Genomic DNA, 16,328 nt, shown 5'->3' on the forward strand with positions numbered 1-16,328 from the left:
CACTTTTTGCCACTCAGATAACCACCAGGAAATCTGAGAGAAAAAAATATGTCTGCATATGCCCACTCTCAAGAGTAGCTGCTGTTGCATTGCTGCTACACTGCAAATGTCATATGTCCCAACCCCAACCATGACCTTGACCCCTGAACTGTGACCACTCTAAGAGTCCAGTAATAGAACCTCAGTAACACGACTGCACTCTATCTTCTTTTGCCTCAGACATCAAAGCCTCAACATAGCAACTAGTTTGCATACTAGACCCCAGAGTCTATCTTTGGGTATATGCCTGAGTTTTAGACACATGCTCAGTCATAACTAAAGATATCCTGCACCCCAGAACCCAACTCTGTGAACATACTGTATATCTTCATTCCTCAGATGCCAGAGTCACTGCCAAATCAAACTATTTCACATCTAGGGCTCCAGAGTCAAGGTCTATCTGCCTATACCCACATTTCGGACACAAGCTTAGCCACCATGGAGAAATAAAAATTGCCCCAAATCCAGAGCCATTACAGCTCTCCACATGCATATGCTGCTGTCCCCTAGATCCCTGGTTGTTTCTAAGTATTGAACCTAGCATACTATTACCAACTCAGCAGCAAAGGATACTTATACCCTGGATAGAGGTGCAATGACTGGAATCCAGAGCTGTCTTCTTTCCATGTATACACATACTTGGCCTTGGCTTTTTGATCAATCCATTGAGATTACACATCTAACACCAGTTCCATCACCACCACAGAATGGCATACAAGGCAGATCAAGTGACATAAATGGTCTCCTCAGTCACAATTTCCCCAGTTGGAGAAATAGACATTGGGTGGACCTTAGCAGTCATCATTACCAACCATAATATTCTTGCCATCACTTTGAATATCCATAGAATTGTCTGCTGACAATCTGTAAAATCTTCATCAAAACTGACCTCAGCTGACAGAGCTGCATGGAAACTAAACAGTTCAAGAATCATTACACTGCCCAGAAACCTCCTTCTTACTCCCCCAGAGCTATTGTCCTTCTCAACTGAAAACAGAACACACTTTGGAAGGGGTGACTGTTACATCAAATATGCAGACATTAACATAAGGCAAGAAGAAACATGAAAAATCAAGGAAATATGTAACCGTCAAAGGCTATTTCTTTAACAGATGGCAAAGTAATAAAGATCTACAAACTGACAAAGAATTCAAAATAATTATTTTAAGGAAGTTTGGTGAACTTCAAAGAAATACAGAGAAATTATTCAAAAAATAAAATATCAATGAACAAAATGAAAAATTTAACAGATTGAAATAATAAAAAAAATTAACACTGTATAAAATGAAAAATGCAATAAAGAGTATCAACAACAGATTTGACCAAGTGGAAGGAAAGAATGTAAACTCAAAGACATTATTTGAAAATACAAAGTCAGAGAAGAAAAAGAATGGGAAAAAAAGAAAACCTGTGGAATTTGTGAGTTATGTGTGAATTATAGGAGATTACAAGAAAAAGAAAAAGTAACATAAAACTTATTTAAAGAAATGATAGCTAAAGACATTCAGAAACTGGGAAAGATATAAATTGCAACATATAATATGCTCAAGGAACTTCAGTAAGATCCAAACCAAATAAGACTGCATCATCTTATTTTAATCAATGAAACCATCAAAAGTCAAAGACAAGGAGTATCATCAAAGCAGCAAGAGAAAAGAAGCATATCACACATAAAGGAACTCCAATATGATTATTAGCAGATTTCTCAGCAGAAACTGAAGGAAAGAATGAGATGGTATTTCAAAGTGTTAAAGTAAAGAAACCTCTAACCAAGAATACATTACTTGGAAAAGTTGTTCTTCAGAAATAAAGGAGAAATAAAATATTTTTCAGAAAAGCAAAACTTTAAGGAGTTCATTACCACTAAATTTGCTTTAAAAGAAATGCTGAAGAGAGTTCTTCAAGCTGAAAAAAAGGATGTTAGTCAGTAATATGAAAACATATTAAAGTATAAAACTGATGGGTAAAAGTAAATACATAGTCAGTCCAATTCAGAACACTCTAATACAATTGTGGTTATATATAAATCAATTATATTTTTATTATGATTAAAAGACAAAATTATTAAAAAATAATTATAGCTGCAATAATTTATTAAAAGTGTTACAAAATATAAAAAGAGGTGAATGTGACACCAAAACATAAAATGGGAGTGAAGCAAAATGTAGATTTTTATACAAAATTATGTGATTAAATTAGTTTATTATAACTATAAGATGTTTCACATAAGGAACATTTTGGTAAACAAGCACAAAGCAAAAATCTCTAGTAGGAACATAAAGACAGAAAAAAAAAGAAAACTAAAGGATCAAAGAATACCACTAGAGAAAATCATCAAATGATAGATGAATATAGGAAGAGAGGAAGAAAATAAAAAGGACCTACCAAACAAACAGAAAACAAATAATAAAATAGTAGTAGAAGTACTTATCTATCAATCATTACCTCAAACTAAATGAATTAAATTCTCTAATAAAAAGACACAGAGTGGTTGAATTAATTTAAAATAAGATCTAACTATCTGCTGTGTACAAGAGACTCCCTTCACCAATAAGGACACATACAGAATGAAAATGAAAGGGGGAAAGAGATCTTCCATTCAAATGTAAACCAGAAAAGATCAGGGGTGGTTGCACTTCAATAAAATACATCTTAAAACAAAAACTGTACAATGATACAAAGAAGGTCATTCTATAATGATAAAGGGGTCAACTCATTAGGATGATGTGACAATTGTAAAGATATATGAATTCAACATCAGAACATCTAAATATATATACAGCAAATATTAATAGATTTGAAGTAAGAAGTATACTACAATAATTGCAGGAGATTTCAACACTGTGCCTTCAGCAAATGACTGAAAATCAGTAAGAAACACTGGACATGAGCTCTATTTCAGGCATAACAGACATACTCAGAATTTTCTATCAAATGGCAGCAGAATACACATTTTTTTCAAATGTAGATAGAATATTCCCCAGGTTAGATCATTATTAAGTCATGAAACAAATTAAAATCATATTTTAATTGATTGAAATCATATTTTATGTTTTTTCAGTCCACAATGGTGTGAAACTAGAAATCAATAATAGATGATATTTTGGAAAATTCAAAAATATATGGAAATTAACTAACATGTTGCTAAACAACAAATAGGTCAAAGAAAAGTTAAATGTAAAATTTAAAAATATCTTCAGACAAAGTGGAGATACACCATACCAAAGTTTAATGGATGCAGCAAAAGATATACTGAGGTTGACGTTTATAGCAGTAAATACCCACATGGAAAAAGAAGAAAGATCCCAAATGAACAATGTTATATTACATCCCAAGGAACTAGAAAAAAAGAACAAACTAATCCCAATGTTAGTAGTAGGAAGAATATAACAATGATCAGAGAAGAAATAAGTAAAATAAAGAAGAAAAAATAAATTAATGAAACTAAGAATTGGTAAATTAAAAACAAAATAGACAAATCGTTAATTAAACTAAGATGAAAATGGATGAGATTCAAAAAATGTCATAAATGAAAGAGGAAAAATTATAACTGCACCAGAGAAATGCCAAAGATCAAAAGAGACTTTGACAAAAAAATATAAACCAACGAATTATACATCAACCAATTGTAAGAAATGCTTACATTTTAGAAATGCAACCTACTAAGACTGAATCGTGAAGAAATAGAAAACCTGAACAAACCTATAATGAGAAAGGAGATTTACTCAGTAATAAAAAGTCTCCCATAGCTTAGCTGTTGTAAATTGAGTGACTCATGACTTTTGCCAGTAAATGGATGGATCTGGAGACTATTACACTAAGAGAAATAAGCCAATCCCCAAAAACCAAAGGTCAAATGTTCTCTTGTGATATGTGAATGCTAACACACAACAAGGAGTGAGGAGAAAAAGAATAGAATTTCACTGGATTAGACAAATGGGAATGAAGGGAAAGGAACATGTATGAGAATAAGAAAGAGGATTGAATCTGAATTCCTATGTACATATATGAATACACCACAGTGAATCGCCACATTACATACAACCACTAGACTAGGGTTATAATTAGAAATAAGATGTACTGCATGTTTGTATAAATATGTCAAAATATACTCTTTACACTCTACCATCATGTAAAACTAAAAAGAACAAATAAAAAGATGAAAAAGTTTTAAAAAAATTCTCCCATGGGAATTTCCAGGATGGTCCTTCATCTGCATATTAATACACTTTTTCAAATTCTAGTACTTATAATCATGATCATTTTAAAATTGTATATGTTAATTATGAACATATTGAAAAAATTTAAATTATAAGTATTCAAAAATTTAAATAAAGTGAAAGCCCCAATTGGCTTACTTTTATTTTCAGCTACTTCCTATGAATATATTACTTATTTTGTGAAAGGAATTTTTAACATAATTGGGACTATACTGTGAGTATTATTTTAGAATGTGTATATTTACCTCATAGGACACCTTGGAGATCTTTCCACATGTGTAATATTGATATGTTTATAAGCTACCTCTTCATGATATTTTGCCATAGCACCTCAAATAATCTGACGTTAATCACAATGAAACATCAAACAAACCCAAAGTGAGGGGTATCCGAAAACAAACAAAAACAAAAAATTTAGTGAATAATCTTCAAAAGTGCCAATGTCACGCAAAATAAGAAAAGACAAAAAACATAGCAGACTGCAGGAGAGTAAGAAGACAAGGTGACTCAGTGGAGTCATTTCCTGAACTTGATTCTGGAACAGAAAAGGGGCATTAATGGAAAACCTGGAAAAGTTAAAATTAAGTCCAGAGTATAACTAATAGTATTGTAAAAATTTTAAGATAAATATTTTGCAAATATCATGGTTAAATAAGATGCTAACATTTGGGACAACTGGGTGATGAGTACATGGGAACAATGAACTACCTTCACAACCTTTTGTTCATCTAAAATTATTCCAAATAAGTTTTTTTAAAGTATATTATTCTTTGTCCTAACCTAAATCTAAATGAACCTGAAAAGAGATTATGATGAACAAAAAATCAAATTTAAATTACTTTCTCTTAGTCATAAAATATGGTCTAATGCCTAACATATCACAGTTTATGTAGTGATTTTATTTCTGTCCCTACCCTGCTTAAGTTAATTTTCTACCACATTCAGGACTTTTATTCACAATATTCTAATTAACATAATTAACCTTTTGAGAAAAAAATGAAAGTTTTAAATTATTTTAATTTTTTAAAATTTTATGGTATATATTTTGGGCTGTTCTATTGCTATTTTTTTTATTAAAAATCATAAATTTACAGAGGGCAATGTTGCTTGATTCATTCTGTTATTTTTTTCCCTTCCCCCCCACCCCTCCCACCCCTCTTTTCCCTCTATACAGTCCTTCCTTCCTCCATTCTTACCACCCTCCTTATCCCTAACCCTAAACCTAACCCTAACGCTAATCCCTCCTACCCCCCATTATATGTCCTCATCCGCTTATCAGCGAGATCATTTGTCCTTTAGTTTTTTGAGATTGGCTTATCTCACTTAGCATGACATTCTCCAATTTCATCCATTTGCCTGCAAATGCCATAATTTTATTATTCTTCATGGTGGAGTAATATTCCATTGTATATATATGCCACAGTTTCTTTATCCATTCATCAACTGAAGGGCAGATTGGTTCCACAATCTGGCTATTGTGAACTGAGCAGCTATGAACATTGATGTGTATCTGTATCTCTGTAGTATGCTGATTTTAAGTCCTTTGGGTATAGGCCAAGGAGTGGGATAGCTGGGTCAAATGGTGGCTCCATTCCAAGATTTCTGACGAATCTCCATACTGCTTTCCAGAGTGGCTGCACTAATTTGCAACCCCACCAGCAGTGTATGAGTGTACCTTTTTCCCCACATCCTCGCCAACACCTATTGTTGCTTGTGTTCTTGATAATCACCATTCTAATTGGGATAAGATGAAATCTTAGTGTAGTTTTGATTTGCATTTCTCTTATTACTAGACATGTTGAACATTTTTTCATATATCTGTTGATTGCTTGTACATCTTCTTCTGTGAAGTGTCTGTTTATTTCCTTAGCCCATTTGTTGATTGGGTTATTCGTATTCTTGGTGTAGAGTTTTTTGAGTTCTTTATAGATTCTGGAAATTAGCGCTGTATCTGAAGTATGAGTGGCAAAGATATTCTCCCACTCTGTAGGCTCTCTATTCACATTACTGATAGTTTCCTTTGCTGAGAGAAAGCTTTTTAGTTTGAATCTATACCAGTTGTTGATTCTTGCTTTTATTTCTTGTGCTATGGGAGTCCTGTTAAGGAAGTCTGATTCTAAGCCAACAAGTTGAAGGTTTGGACCTACTTTTTCTTCTATAAGATGCAGGGTCTCTGGTTTGATTCTGAGGTCCTTGATCCATTTTGAGTTGAGTTTTGGGCAGGGTGAGAGATAGGGGTTTAATTTCATTGTGTTGCATATGGTTTTCCAGTTTTCCCAGCACCATTTGTTGAAGAGGCTATCTTTTCTCCATTGCATATTTTTGGCACCTTTGTCTAGTATGAGAAAATTGTATTTATTTGGGTTTGTGTCCATGTCCTCTATTCTGTACCATTGATCTACCTGTCTATTTTGGTACCAATACCATGCCGTTTTTGTTACTATTGCTTTGTAGTAGAGTTGAAGATCTGGTATTGTGATACCCCCTGCTAAGGATTGCTTTAGCTAGTCTGGGTTTCTTATTCTTCCAGATGAATTTCATGATTGCTTGCTGTAATTTTGTAAGGTACGTCATTGGGATTTTAATTGGAATTGCATTGAATCTGTATAGCACTTTTGGTAGTATGGCCATTTTGACAATATTAATTCTGCCTATCCAAGAACATGGGAGATCTTTCCATCTTCTAAGGTTTTCTTTAATTTCTTTCTTTAGTGTACTGTAGTTCTCATTGTAAAGTTCTTTCACCTCTTTTGTGAGATTGATTCCCAAGTATTTTTTTTTTTTTGAGGCTATTGTGAATGGGGTAGTTTTCCTAATATTTTGGGCTGTTCTATTGGTATTTGCATTAAGATTTTTAAATCAAGAAAATAGTTTGAAAGCAATACTTGTAGAATAGGTTTTAGTCACTTACTTACAATGTCAAAATCATGTTTTTTTCTTTAAATATACATGGCAACAATTAAAAGGAAGAACATCCATTTCCTTCAACCATAAGGATTACAGGAGGCTCTGGTCCACTAATTATTTTTGTAAACACTGCTGTTTATAAATGCAGGAGTCAGATGACCATACTAGCTTCTCTTAGGCAGAGATTAATAAAATGATTTTGCTTCAATCTCAATATTTCCAAGATGGGAGTCTGGAAAAGATGAAAAGCTAGAAAAGACAATTTATTCTATCATCAAATACATTACTTTTTCAGCCTGTTGAAGGCAATTCAGAGTTTACAGAGAAAATTCAATAAATGTCAATTTAACTCCTACTCTATGCCAGGATCCTTTCTTGGAAACATGGTATTTAGTTTGCTAATATTAGCATGCAGAGTTGCAGACACTGTAAAGTCAGGAGAAAGTAGGAATTAAAACATTGGGTACTGATGTAGGAAAAAAATGCACCATTGTAGTGAAATTGAGTTAAAAAATGAACCTATGTATGGATAAATATGCCATAATTGATCACAGTAATAAAACAACTCAGCAAGGAGGAAATAGAGTAGTCATTAAATTGAGAGAGAAAAATTAAGTCGAATCTCTATTTGTTTCCATAGGCAAAAAATAAATTCCATGTGGATTAAAGATGTAATTGTAAAGTCAAACTACAGATACTATTTTAAAAGTAAGGCAATATGCTTTTAACTTTGGGAAAAAGAGACTTTTTTAAATACATAAAACATAGAAACTACAGAGAAAAAATTTGTAAGTTTCTGACTATGCCAAAATTTAAAACTTTAAAAAATTAGGGCAGAAAGCACAGATTGGGAGAATATATTGTCCACCTATATAGATAAGCTACAAATAGGAAAAATATATTTTTGATCTTCATAATGAGGATTATTTCTAAAATACATACAGATCTCATTCAAATCAATTTAAACCATAGACAACTATAAAAGCACTTTATGTTATGCTGTGGTGGGTATGTGAGAAATTTGAAATTGTCATACCCTACTGGCAGGAGTGCACCTCGATTTGAACATGGTTGGAGGGAATCCCCCAGTGGTTCATGTGTTGATCCCCAGGGGATCAGCTTGGTCCCCAAGGTGATCGTTACTGGGAGGTGGTGAAAACTATAAAAGGAGGTGATTGGTCATCAGGGATGATGTCCTTGGAGAGAATTAATGCAGTTCTCATGGGACCTTGGCTAGTTCTCAAGAGAGGGTTGTTATAAAACAGCAAGTCTGGTGCCTCTGTACTCCTCAGCTTCCTGTTTCACCGTGTGATCTCTCCTTCTCACACATGCTCCTACCATGAGGCCATCTGCCATGATGTGACACAGCCAGGGGGACCAGTGCTATGCCCTTTGGACTTTTAGCTTCCAAGGGTGAGCTAAATAAATTATTTTCTTTATGCATTGTCCAGCCTTGAATTTTTAACATAGTGATAGGAAATTGAAAAATACAAAGTGTTAACAATTTGCCAGTACCAATAAAAGTTAAAATATGACTACTCTATCACCTAGACTCTTCAAAATATCCCCTAAAAAAATGACTGTGTAGAAGGCATATAAAAATTCACTGTGACATCATCTGTTGTGACACTGAAAAATTGAAAACAATCTAAATATCAATCAAAAGAGAAGGTTTATGAAAGGTTATACAATGGACTGCTATTACAGTTCTTGAAAAGAATGAGACATATTACTATACAAGTAGAAAGATCTCAAAGGTGTCCTATAAGGTAAAATGTTAATTCTAAAGCAATACATTATAGTCCCAATAATTTTTAAAACTCCTTACACAAAATAAAATAATATGTTTATATGTATTTGTATACATATATATGTGTGTGTATGTAAATATATATATTATTTTTCAATCAACACAGAAAAATATTAAACTCAAAATAGTTATTTCTTAGGAAGTAGCTAGGAATAGAAATAGACAAATGTCTAAATTTTTAAATATTTATAATTTAAGATTTATTTAATATTTTAATAATTAAAATATAAAACCTTAAAATGATCATAATGATTATAAGAACTAGAATTTTAAAAAGTGTAACAGAAAGCTGTCATGGCCATCCTGAAAGTACCTCCAAATGTTGCAAAAATATTTCTATTCAAAGATAGTTTTATTATATCAATAATTAGAATTTTTAATATTAATACTGCTTAAAGGATATTTCAACAGCTGACTTCTATTATTTCCCATCTAATTTTAGTTTAACAATATTTTTTACAATACAAAATTTTCTGTAGAAGTCTCTCTGGGTCACCATCTTTACCATTAACTTCAAGATATTCTGCATAATACATATAAGCAGACTTATTACTCTGCTTTTCAAGAGAATACTTATGACTTTGTTTTGATGTCACATAAGAGTTTTAGAGTTTCCCGAAATAATATAATAAGCACAAAGTAAAATCTCTAGAACATAATCCCTAAATAGCCCTATTAGGTAAACAAAGAAAACTTCTTGGTGCTATTGTTAGAGCTGTTTTTAATGTTACCAATGTATTTTATTGAATTCATGATCTTTTTAATAAAAAACATGTTGAATATTTTCTCATATCATTTAAATAATGTTATAAAATATGATTTAAGTGATTGCAGAGTTATAAACCATACAAATTTATCTTAGTTTAAAAACTTCCTATTGTTAAATATCAGTTTCTAAATTTTGGATAATAAAATTACTATAATAATGAACACACTTAAATGTACATTTCTGTTCACATCTCTAATTTTGTCTAATGTGTTGGTCTGCATAAGTTAACTTTGTGTATTAATGGCTATGGGCATTTTTAGGGTTTTTGGAATATATTGGGAAAATTGCTTTCCAGAAATGCTGTATCAATTTAGTTTTACCACTTGTTATGATGTGCCCAACTCAGTATGTTTGTTTAACATTTTTTAAAACTGTAAAATATCTCTCACACTAAAACTTATATGACATATATGTACATTTTTAAATGTTCAGCAAAAAACTGAGGGCTTGAGCCAGCTGCTTGGGTTCACAATCCAGTGCCTCCATGTCTTAGTCCTGTGCTTCAGGACACTGCCCAGTTTAAACACTGGGTGAGTTTTTCAACTTATCTCCACCTCAGTCACTTCATCAATAAATGAAGATAAAGAGTTTCTACCACACAGTGCTATTATAAAGATCAAATACTTTAATAAATGTATTACTCTTAGAAGAGTATGTGGTAAAAAAAAAAAAAAAAAAAAAAAAAACAACAACAATTGGTATGTGTTGTCTATTATAAACTCCCATTGTTTTCTAGTAGTTGTTTTAGACACTTTTGTAAGGTTAGGGAACGTGACTTCACTCCTTCCCCAGTTCTGCCAAGGCACATAAAAAAGACTCAGCACTCTCCTTTCAGTCAGTGGAAGACTCTGACCCTCCTGCTCATTTCCAAGGGCCCTACTCTCTCACCTGACTGTTGCAATAATGCCCTAACTGGTCTCCTCATCACCCTACAATCCATTCTCCCTCTTACAACTAAGATGATTTCCTTCAGTAGAGGTTAGCAGTTTTTGTTTGTTTGTTTATTCTGTAAAGGGCCAAATAGGAAATATTTTAGGCTCTGTAGGTCAAGAGGAAAAAAATCAATGATAATACATAGGCACTTTTATAACAAGAAAGAAATTCATTTAAAAAAATGTTAACAGAATTCAAAATGTAATAAGTATGATTTTCTTACAATATAGGTATATAAATGAAAAGGAGCTATTTTTAGAGAAATAACATTTTGCTTAATTGGTATTGAAGTTAGTGTTTCCTATCATCAAAATTGTTGCAAATGTTTTCTCTTTTTGATATTCAGTCATGTATGCTGAATGGGAAGACCAGAGAAACTCTACAGTAAAGACTATAATTACCGGTGCTGCAGGGTTGGTTCCGTGATGTATGTGGTAGTCACAGTGAAAGGGGTTACCATGGCACCTGCTCACTGAAGATAAAACATAATGCTGAAGAACTGTTTAGGTATTTCCAAGAGTTTTTACCACACATTTTACAGTAATTGAGCCATTGAAGATTTGCAGTAATATGACAAATATAAGGCAAGAATCACAAGGAAAGCAATCACACTGCATACCTTCTACTATAAACAGAAAACCAACAATGCTATTTTTCAAGGTATTTACAGCAAAGATTCTTAGATAATAAGCAGAAAAGACACTGCAGAAACTATCAAAATATCAATACCAAAGAATCAATTGATTTAAAAAATTCCTTTTGAAACTGTGAATTTGAATCAAGACTAATAGGAAAATTGAAAATATATTAGTAATATTTTGTAATGTGAAAGAAAATGTTAGAATATATGAATAAAAGGACTGGAGATGTAGCTCAGTGATAGAGCACCTGCCTAGCATGTGTGAGGCCCTGAGTTTAATCCCCAGTGCCAAAAATAATGTAGAATATATGAATAACATACATTATTAATCAGATTAAATTTTATAATCTTGTAATTATTATATGTGTCCTGTTGTTTAGGAGAGCAAGTGAAGATTAATTAAGATGTCATCTCCAACTTTTTCTATCAGAGAAACTTGAACCCAAATTGTTAAAGAAATTTACATACCCTGTGTAGAAAGAAAGCTTAGATATATACACAGGAAAATATGCACTAAAAGAATAAAACAGGCAGGTGTGAAGGTGTATACCTATAATCCCAGCTATTGGGGAGACTGAGGCAGTTTGAAGTCAGTCTGGGAAACTAAGTGAGACCCTGTCTCAAAACAAAATAAAAAGGACTGGAGATGTAGCTCAGTGTTAGAGCACTTATCTAGCATGCCTAAAGTGACTTGGGTAGTTCAATCTTTAGTACCACCAAAGGAAAATAAACAGAAGAACAGAAAAACATAAAATAGGAAGGACTCCATATTCAATATCTCCATATCATGCTAGAGCTGTTTTTTAAAGGTCACTTTCAAGAAATAGTCAATGCTTGCAAAAACATTAGTATACTTCAACAAAAATTTTAAGAGTACTCATAGTTGGGTTGGTTTTTTTCTACAAAGTTTGCAGATTGTAAAAAGAAGTTTTTTTCTCTACTCCATGAAGCATTAACATCTATTGAAAGAGAATTGCATTAGAACATAGAGTTTCGTGCTTGGTAGCAAAACACGTAGTATTATAATGAAATTATGAACATTATAATGAAATCATTGAAGCCAAAAAGAAAGTAGTAAAATACCTGGGAGACTCGCAGTAATTTAGCAATACCATTCAGTTCAGAGTGCTATTTCACTCATAGAGATAAAGAATCAGAATCATTCGGATAAAGACTTCACTGTAAAAATATAGTAGTACATGGGTGGAATTCATAAAGACAAGACATCAGAGTAGTTTAAAATATAAAATTTGTACCAAAGTAGTAAAGGTAGTTATATTTTTGTTGGGGTTTCCAGTGCTTTTTCAAAAGTAAAAGTTATTCTAAAGTGCTACCTTAGATCATTATTTATGAATTATAATAGGATCACAATGGAAGAATAAACTAATGATAATGGCAACAAGAGATCCTTATCAATGCTTATCATTATAGGAACAACAGCTTTCTGTCACCTGCCGGCCAGCATTTGATAGACAATAGATCATTTCTTTCCTATAATGGCCCAAGGCAGTAAATCTTAAATCCTCTTATCAGTCCCCTTCTCATAATAGAGAAATGAAGTGAGTGAAATAGCTTGCTGGAGGTTATTCAGCTGGTGAGCACTGATACCCGCATTTGATTCTAGACCTTCTGCCACCCTGTCCCCTGATATAACAATAAAGTAGATGCCGTATTCTCCAAAATGAAAACAAAGGCCCCTGAGCAATAACTCTCCTTAAAACAGCCATTTATTAAGAACACAAACAATAATAAATGTTGGCAGGGATGTGGAGAAAAAGGCACAGTTTTACATTGCTGGTGGAGTTGCAAATTGGTGCAGACACTCTGGAAAGCAGTGTGGAGAATCCTCAAAAAACTTGGAATGGACCCATGTTTTGACCCAGTTATCCCACTCCTCAGTTTATATCCAAAGGACTTAAAATCAACATACTACAGTGATACAGCCACATCAATGTTCATAGCAGCTCAAGTCACAATAGTTAGATTGTGGAACCAAACTAGATGCCCTTCAACAGAGAAATGGATAAAGAAACTGTGGTATATATACACAATGGAATATTATTCAGCCATAAAGAAGAATTATATAATGGCATTTGCAGATAAACAGATGGGATTGGAGAATATGATGCTAAGTGTAATAAGCTAATCCCAAAAAACTAAAGACCGAATGTTTTCTCTGATAAGTGGATGATGATATATAATGGGGGTGAGGGGGTGAGAGAAGAATGGAGGAACTTTAGATTATGTAGATGGAAAAGAGAGGGAGGAGGTGGTGGGGGTATGAAAAATGGTGGAATAAGACAGACATCATTACCCTATGTACATGTATGATTACACAAATGATATGAATCTACATCATGTACAACCATAGAAATGAAAAGTTGTACCCCATTGGTGTACAATGAATCAAAATGCAATCTGTAAAAATAAAAAAAAAAAAACATTTTTGACTATGACATGTTGGACAATAATAAAAATGATATTAATAATACCTAACACTGGGTTGTGCTTACTTGTGTGTCTGGCACTTATCATTATTGCAGTATGTACTTTTAATTATTTTACCCAGGAATCAACTGCAGCATTTGCCCAAGATCAATCAGTGAATAAGTAGCAAACTCATGATTTAAAAATGTAGTTCCAAGTAATGGTGGTAGAAAAACCCTTCATCTAGATTCCTGTTACAGCTAAAACCAAGTTTCCTTCCACTGACTCTCTCTTTCTAACCTTTGTAAAATGCAAGTGCGATAATATGAATCCCTGGATAAATCTTCCCAATGGTTGTCCACAGTTCTTCACATACGTACATGGAAATTCCAACACTGGATCCTGCCTAGCTTCCCATCTCATTTCCCTCTGAACTCCCATCTTCTTCTAGGACAGCCACATTGGTCACTTTCACATTTCTCTGCATTGATGCTCCTTTCTCCCACAGGCCCTGAGCATGGGTTACTCTTTCCTACAGATCCCTCTCTTCACCTTCTTCACCTTTCCATTCTTAACTCTAACACCATGTTCTCAAGGGAGACCTTACCCTACTCCAATACACATTACACATACACCCATAAAATCCCTTTCATTCCTTTTTAAATGCAATGTGACTTCTTTGCAATCCTTGTCAGATTTGCAATTTTATAATTAAAATGTAAATATTTGATTAATGCCATTTTCTTCAACTGGATTATAAATGGTAGGTCACCAAAATTCTGACTTGTTCTTCCACTTGTCTTAGGATGGGTTCCTTTAGGCAAAGATGTGTATATAAGTATCTTATTAGTGACATAATTACATTGGTCACCAGTAACAAAGGAAGTAAGACAGGGAAGGGATCAAGGTCAATAATAATAATAATAATTTGCCATTGTGGGGAATTGGGATTCAACCTTTAGGGACCTCTGGGAAACCCTATAGAATACCATTCAGAGTTGCCCCACCAAAGGGGGAGGAAACTGTGGGGTTTCTTCACAACTTCCAGGTATAATTGAGATATACCCTCAGGAATGTTACCCCAGGTCATTTCCAGTCAGTTCCACACAGACGTCAAACCTTTGGTATTTCCAGCAAAAGTGCCTAGGCAGAGGGCGGCCAGTGTCTGCGCTAAGAATCCATCAGTAGGTATAGGTAGAATTACAACCAGGCAGACACAATTGTTCACCTGACAGTGTCTGCTCCAGTTCACACCTCATAATCTAACTCATGATCCAAATCAATTCACTCAGTCTTCACTCTTATCACAGATAGTCATAGTTTCAAGAAGAAGAAGAAGAAGGAGACAAAGGAGGAAAAAGAGGAAGGGGAGAGGGGAGGGGGAGGGGAGGGGGAGGGGAGGGGGAGGAGGACAAGGACCGTAGGAAGATGATTAGAGCTGACTATAGTCCCTATTGCCCTGATACATTTTGTTCAGGTTAGTGCTAATATTAATCATCTCTCCTTCACCACCTATTTTTGGTTCTGGTACAACTCGGCCAGCGCTTTGGTCTAGGTTGCTGATTTCATGGGGTAATGCTGACCTGCCTCCACATTAAAATGTCAAAATCTCTAAATATGAAGTCCTTGTCAGGGTTGTAGTTGCCGGAATAGTCCATTTACTGTTATTATTGGGCATAAAGAGGCTGTATAAGACTCCATTATGTAGCAGCATCCTTATCTTCTTACAATAATTTGACTCAATTATTGCTTCCAGTAGAGTACTTGATTTCTTTGCCTGATGGCTTACTGGCATGAGGAGCCTTATCCTCAGGCATAAACTGATGCTTTGGGTTGAGAGGAACTTTTATTTATGTGTCTAGGTTTGAAGCATCACCTTCAAAGGATACCTAATCACACAGAGCAGACAGGAGGCACAAGTTTTCCAGGAAGAATGGGGAAAGGGACTACTCCTCCTTGATAGCCCTACAGCAGCTCAGCAAAGTGCTCCCACCACCAGTAGAGAAGCAGCACCAGGACAATGGCTCTGGTGATCATAGAAACAGAACACCATTGGCAGTAATAGTAGGAAAATAACAGTTGCATTCAGATGATGCTGGCAGATTCTAAAGAGAGGAAAATATTGAAATAGAATTGTAGGTACTGGATGTACCCATGTTTTTATTTTTTGTTAATTCTGAATTTATTACTACACAACATTTTCTGAGCTATACAGATCTCGGGAGATGTATTCTCTGGAATACATCTTTTAACTATTTATTTAACACATGTTCATTGAGCTCCTGCTGTGTTAACAGAAATGGTGGCCATTAACTGTGGCACTTTATTATTACCGACAACGACGACAAAAATTTCTCAACAACTATTATTTAAGTGCTTCACCATGTGTCATACTCTCTATTATGGATTTCATGTGCCTCTAACACATATATTTCAGACTTCTGTGACTGGTGAATACACAGCCACATTCATGGTGCTAAAACAATTCTAAATTTTTCCCAAGAGTATTCAAATTCATTACTAGGAAATCTTGATGGCACTACATGAGAAGTCTAAATGTAACATCCTATGAAATTCTGGATA

This window comes from Sciurus vulgaris, assembly GCF_902686455.1.
Source record: "Sciurus vulgaris genome assembly, chromosome: 1".
Taxonomy (NCBI): Eukaryota; Metazoa; Chordata; class Mammalia; order Rodentia; family Sciuridae; genus Sciurus; species Sciurus vulgaris.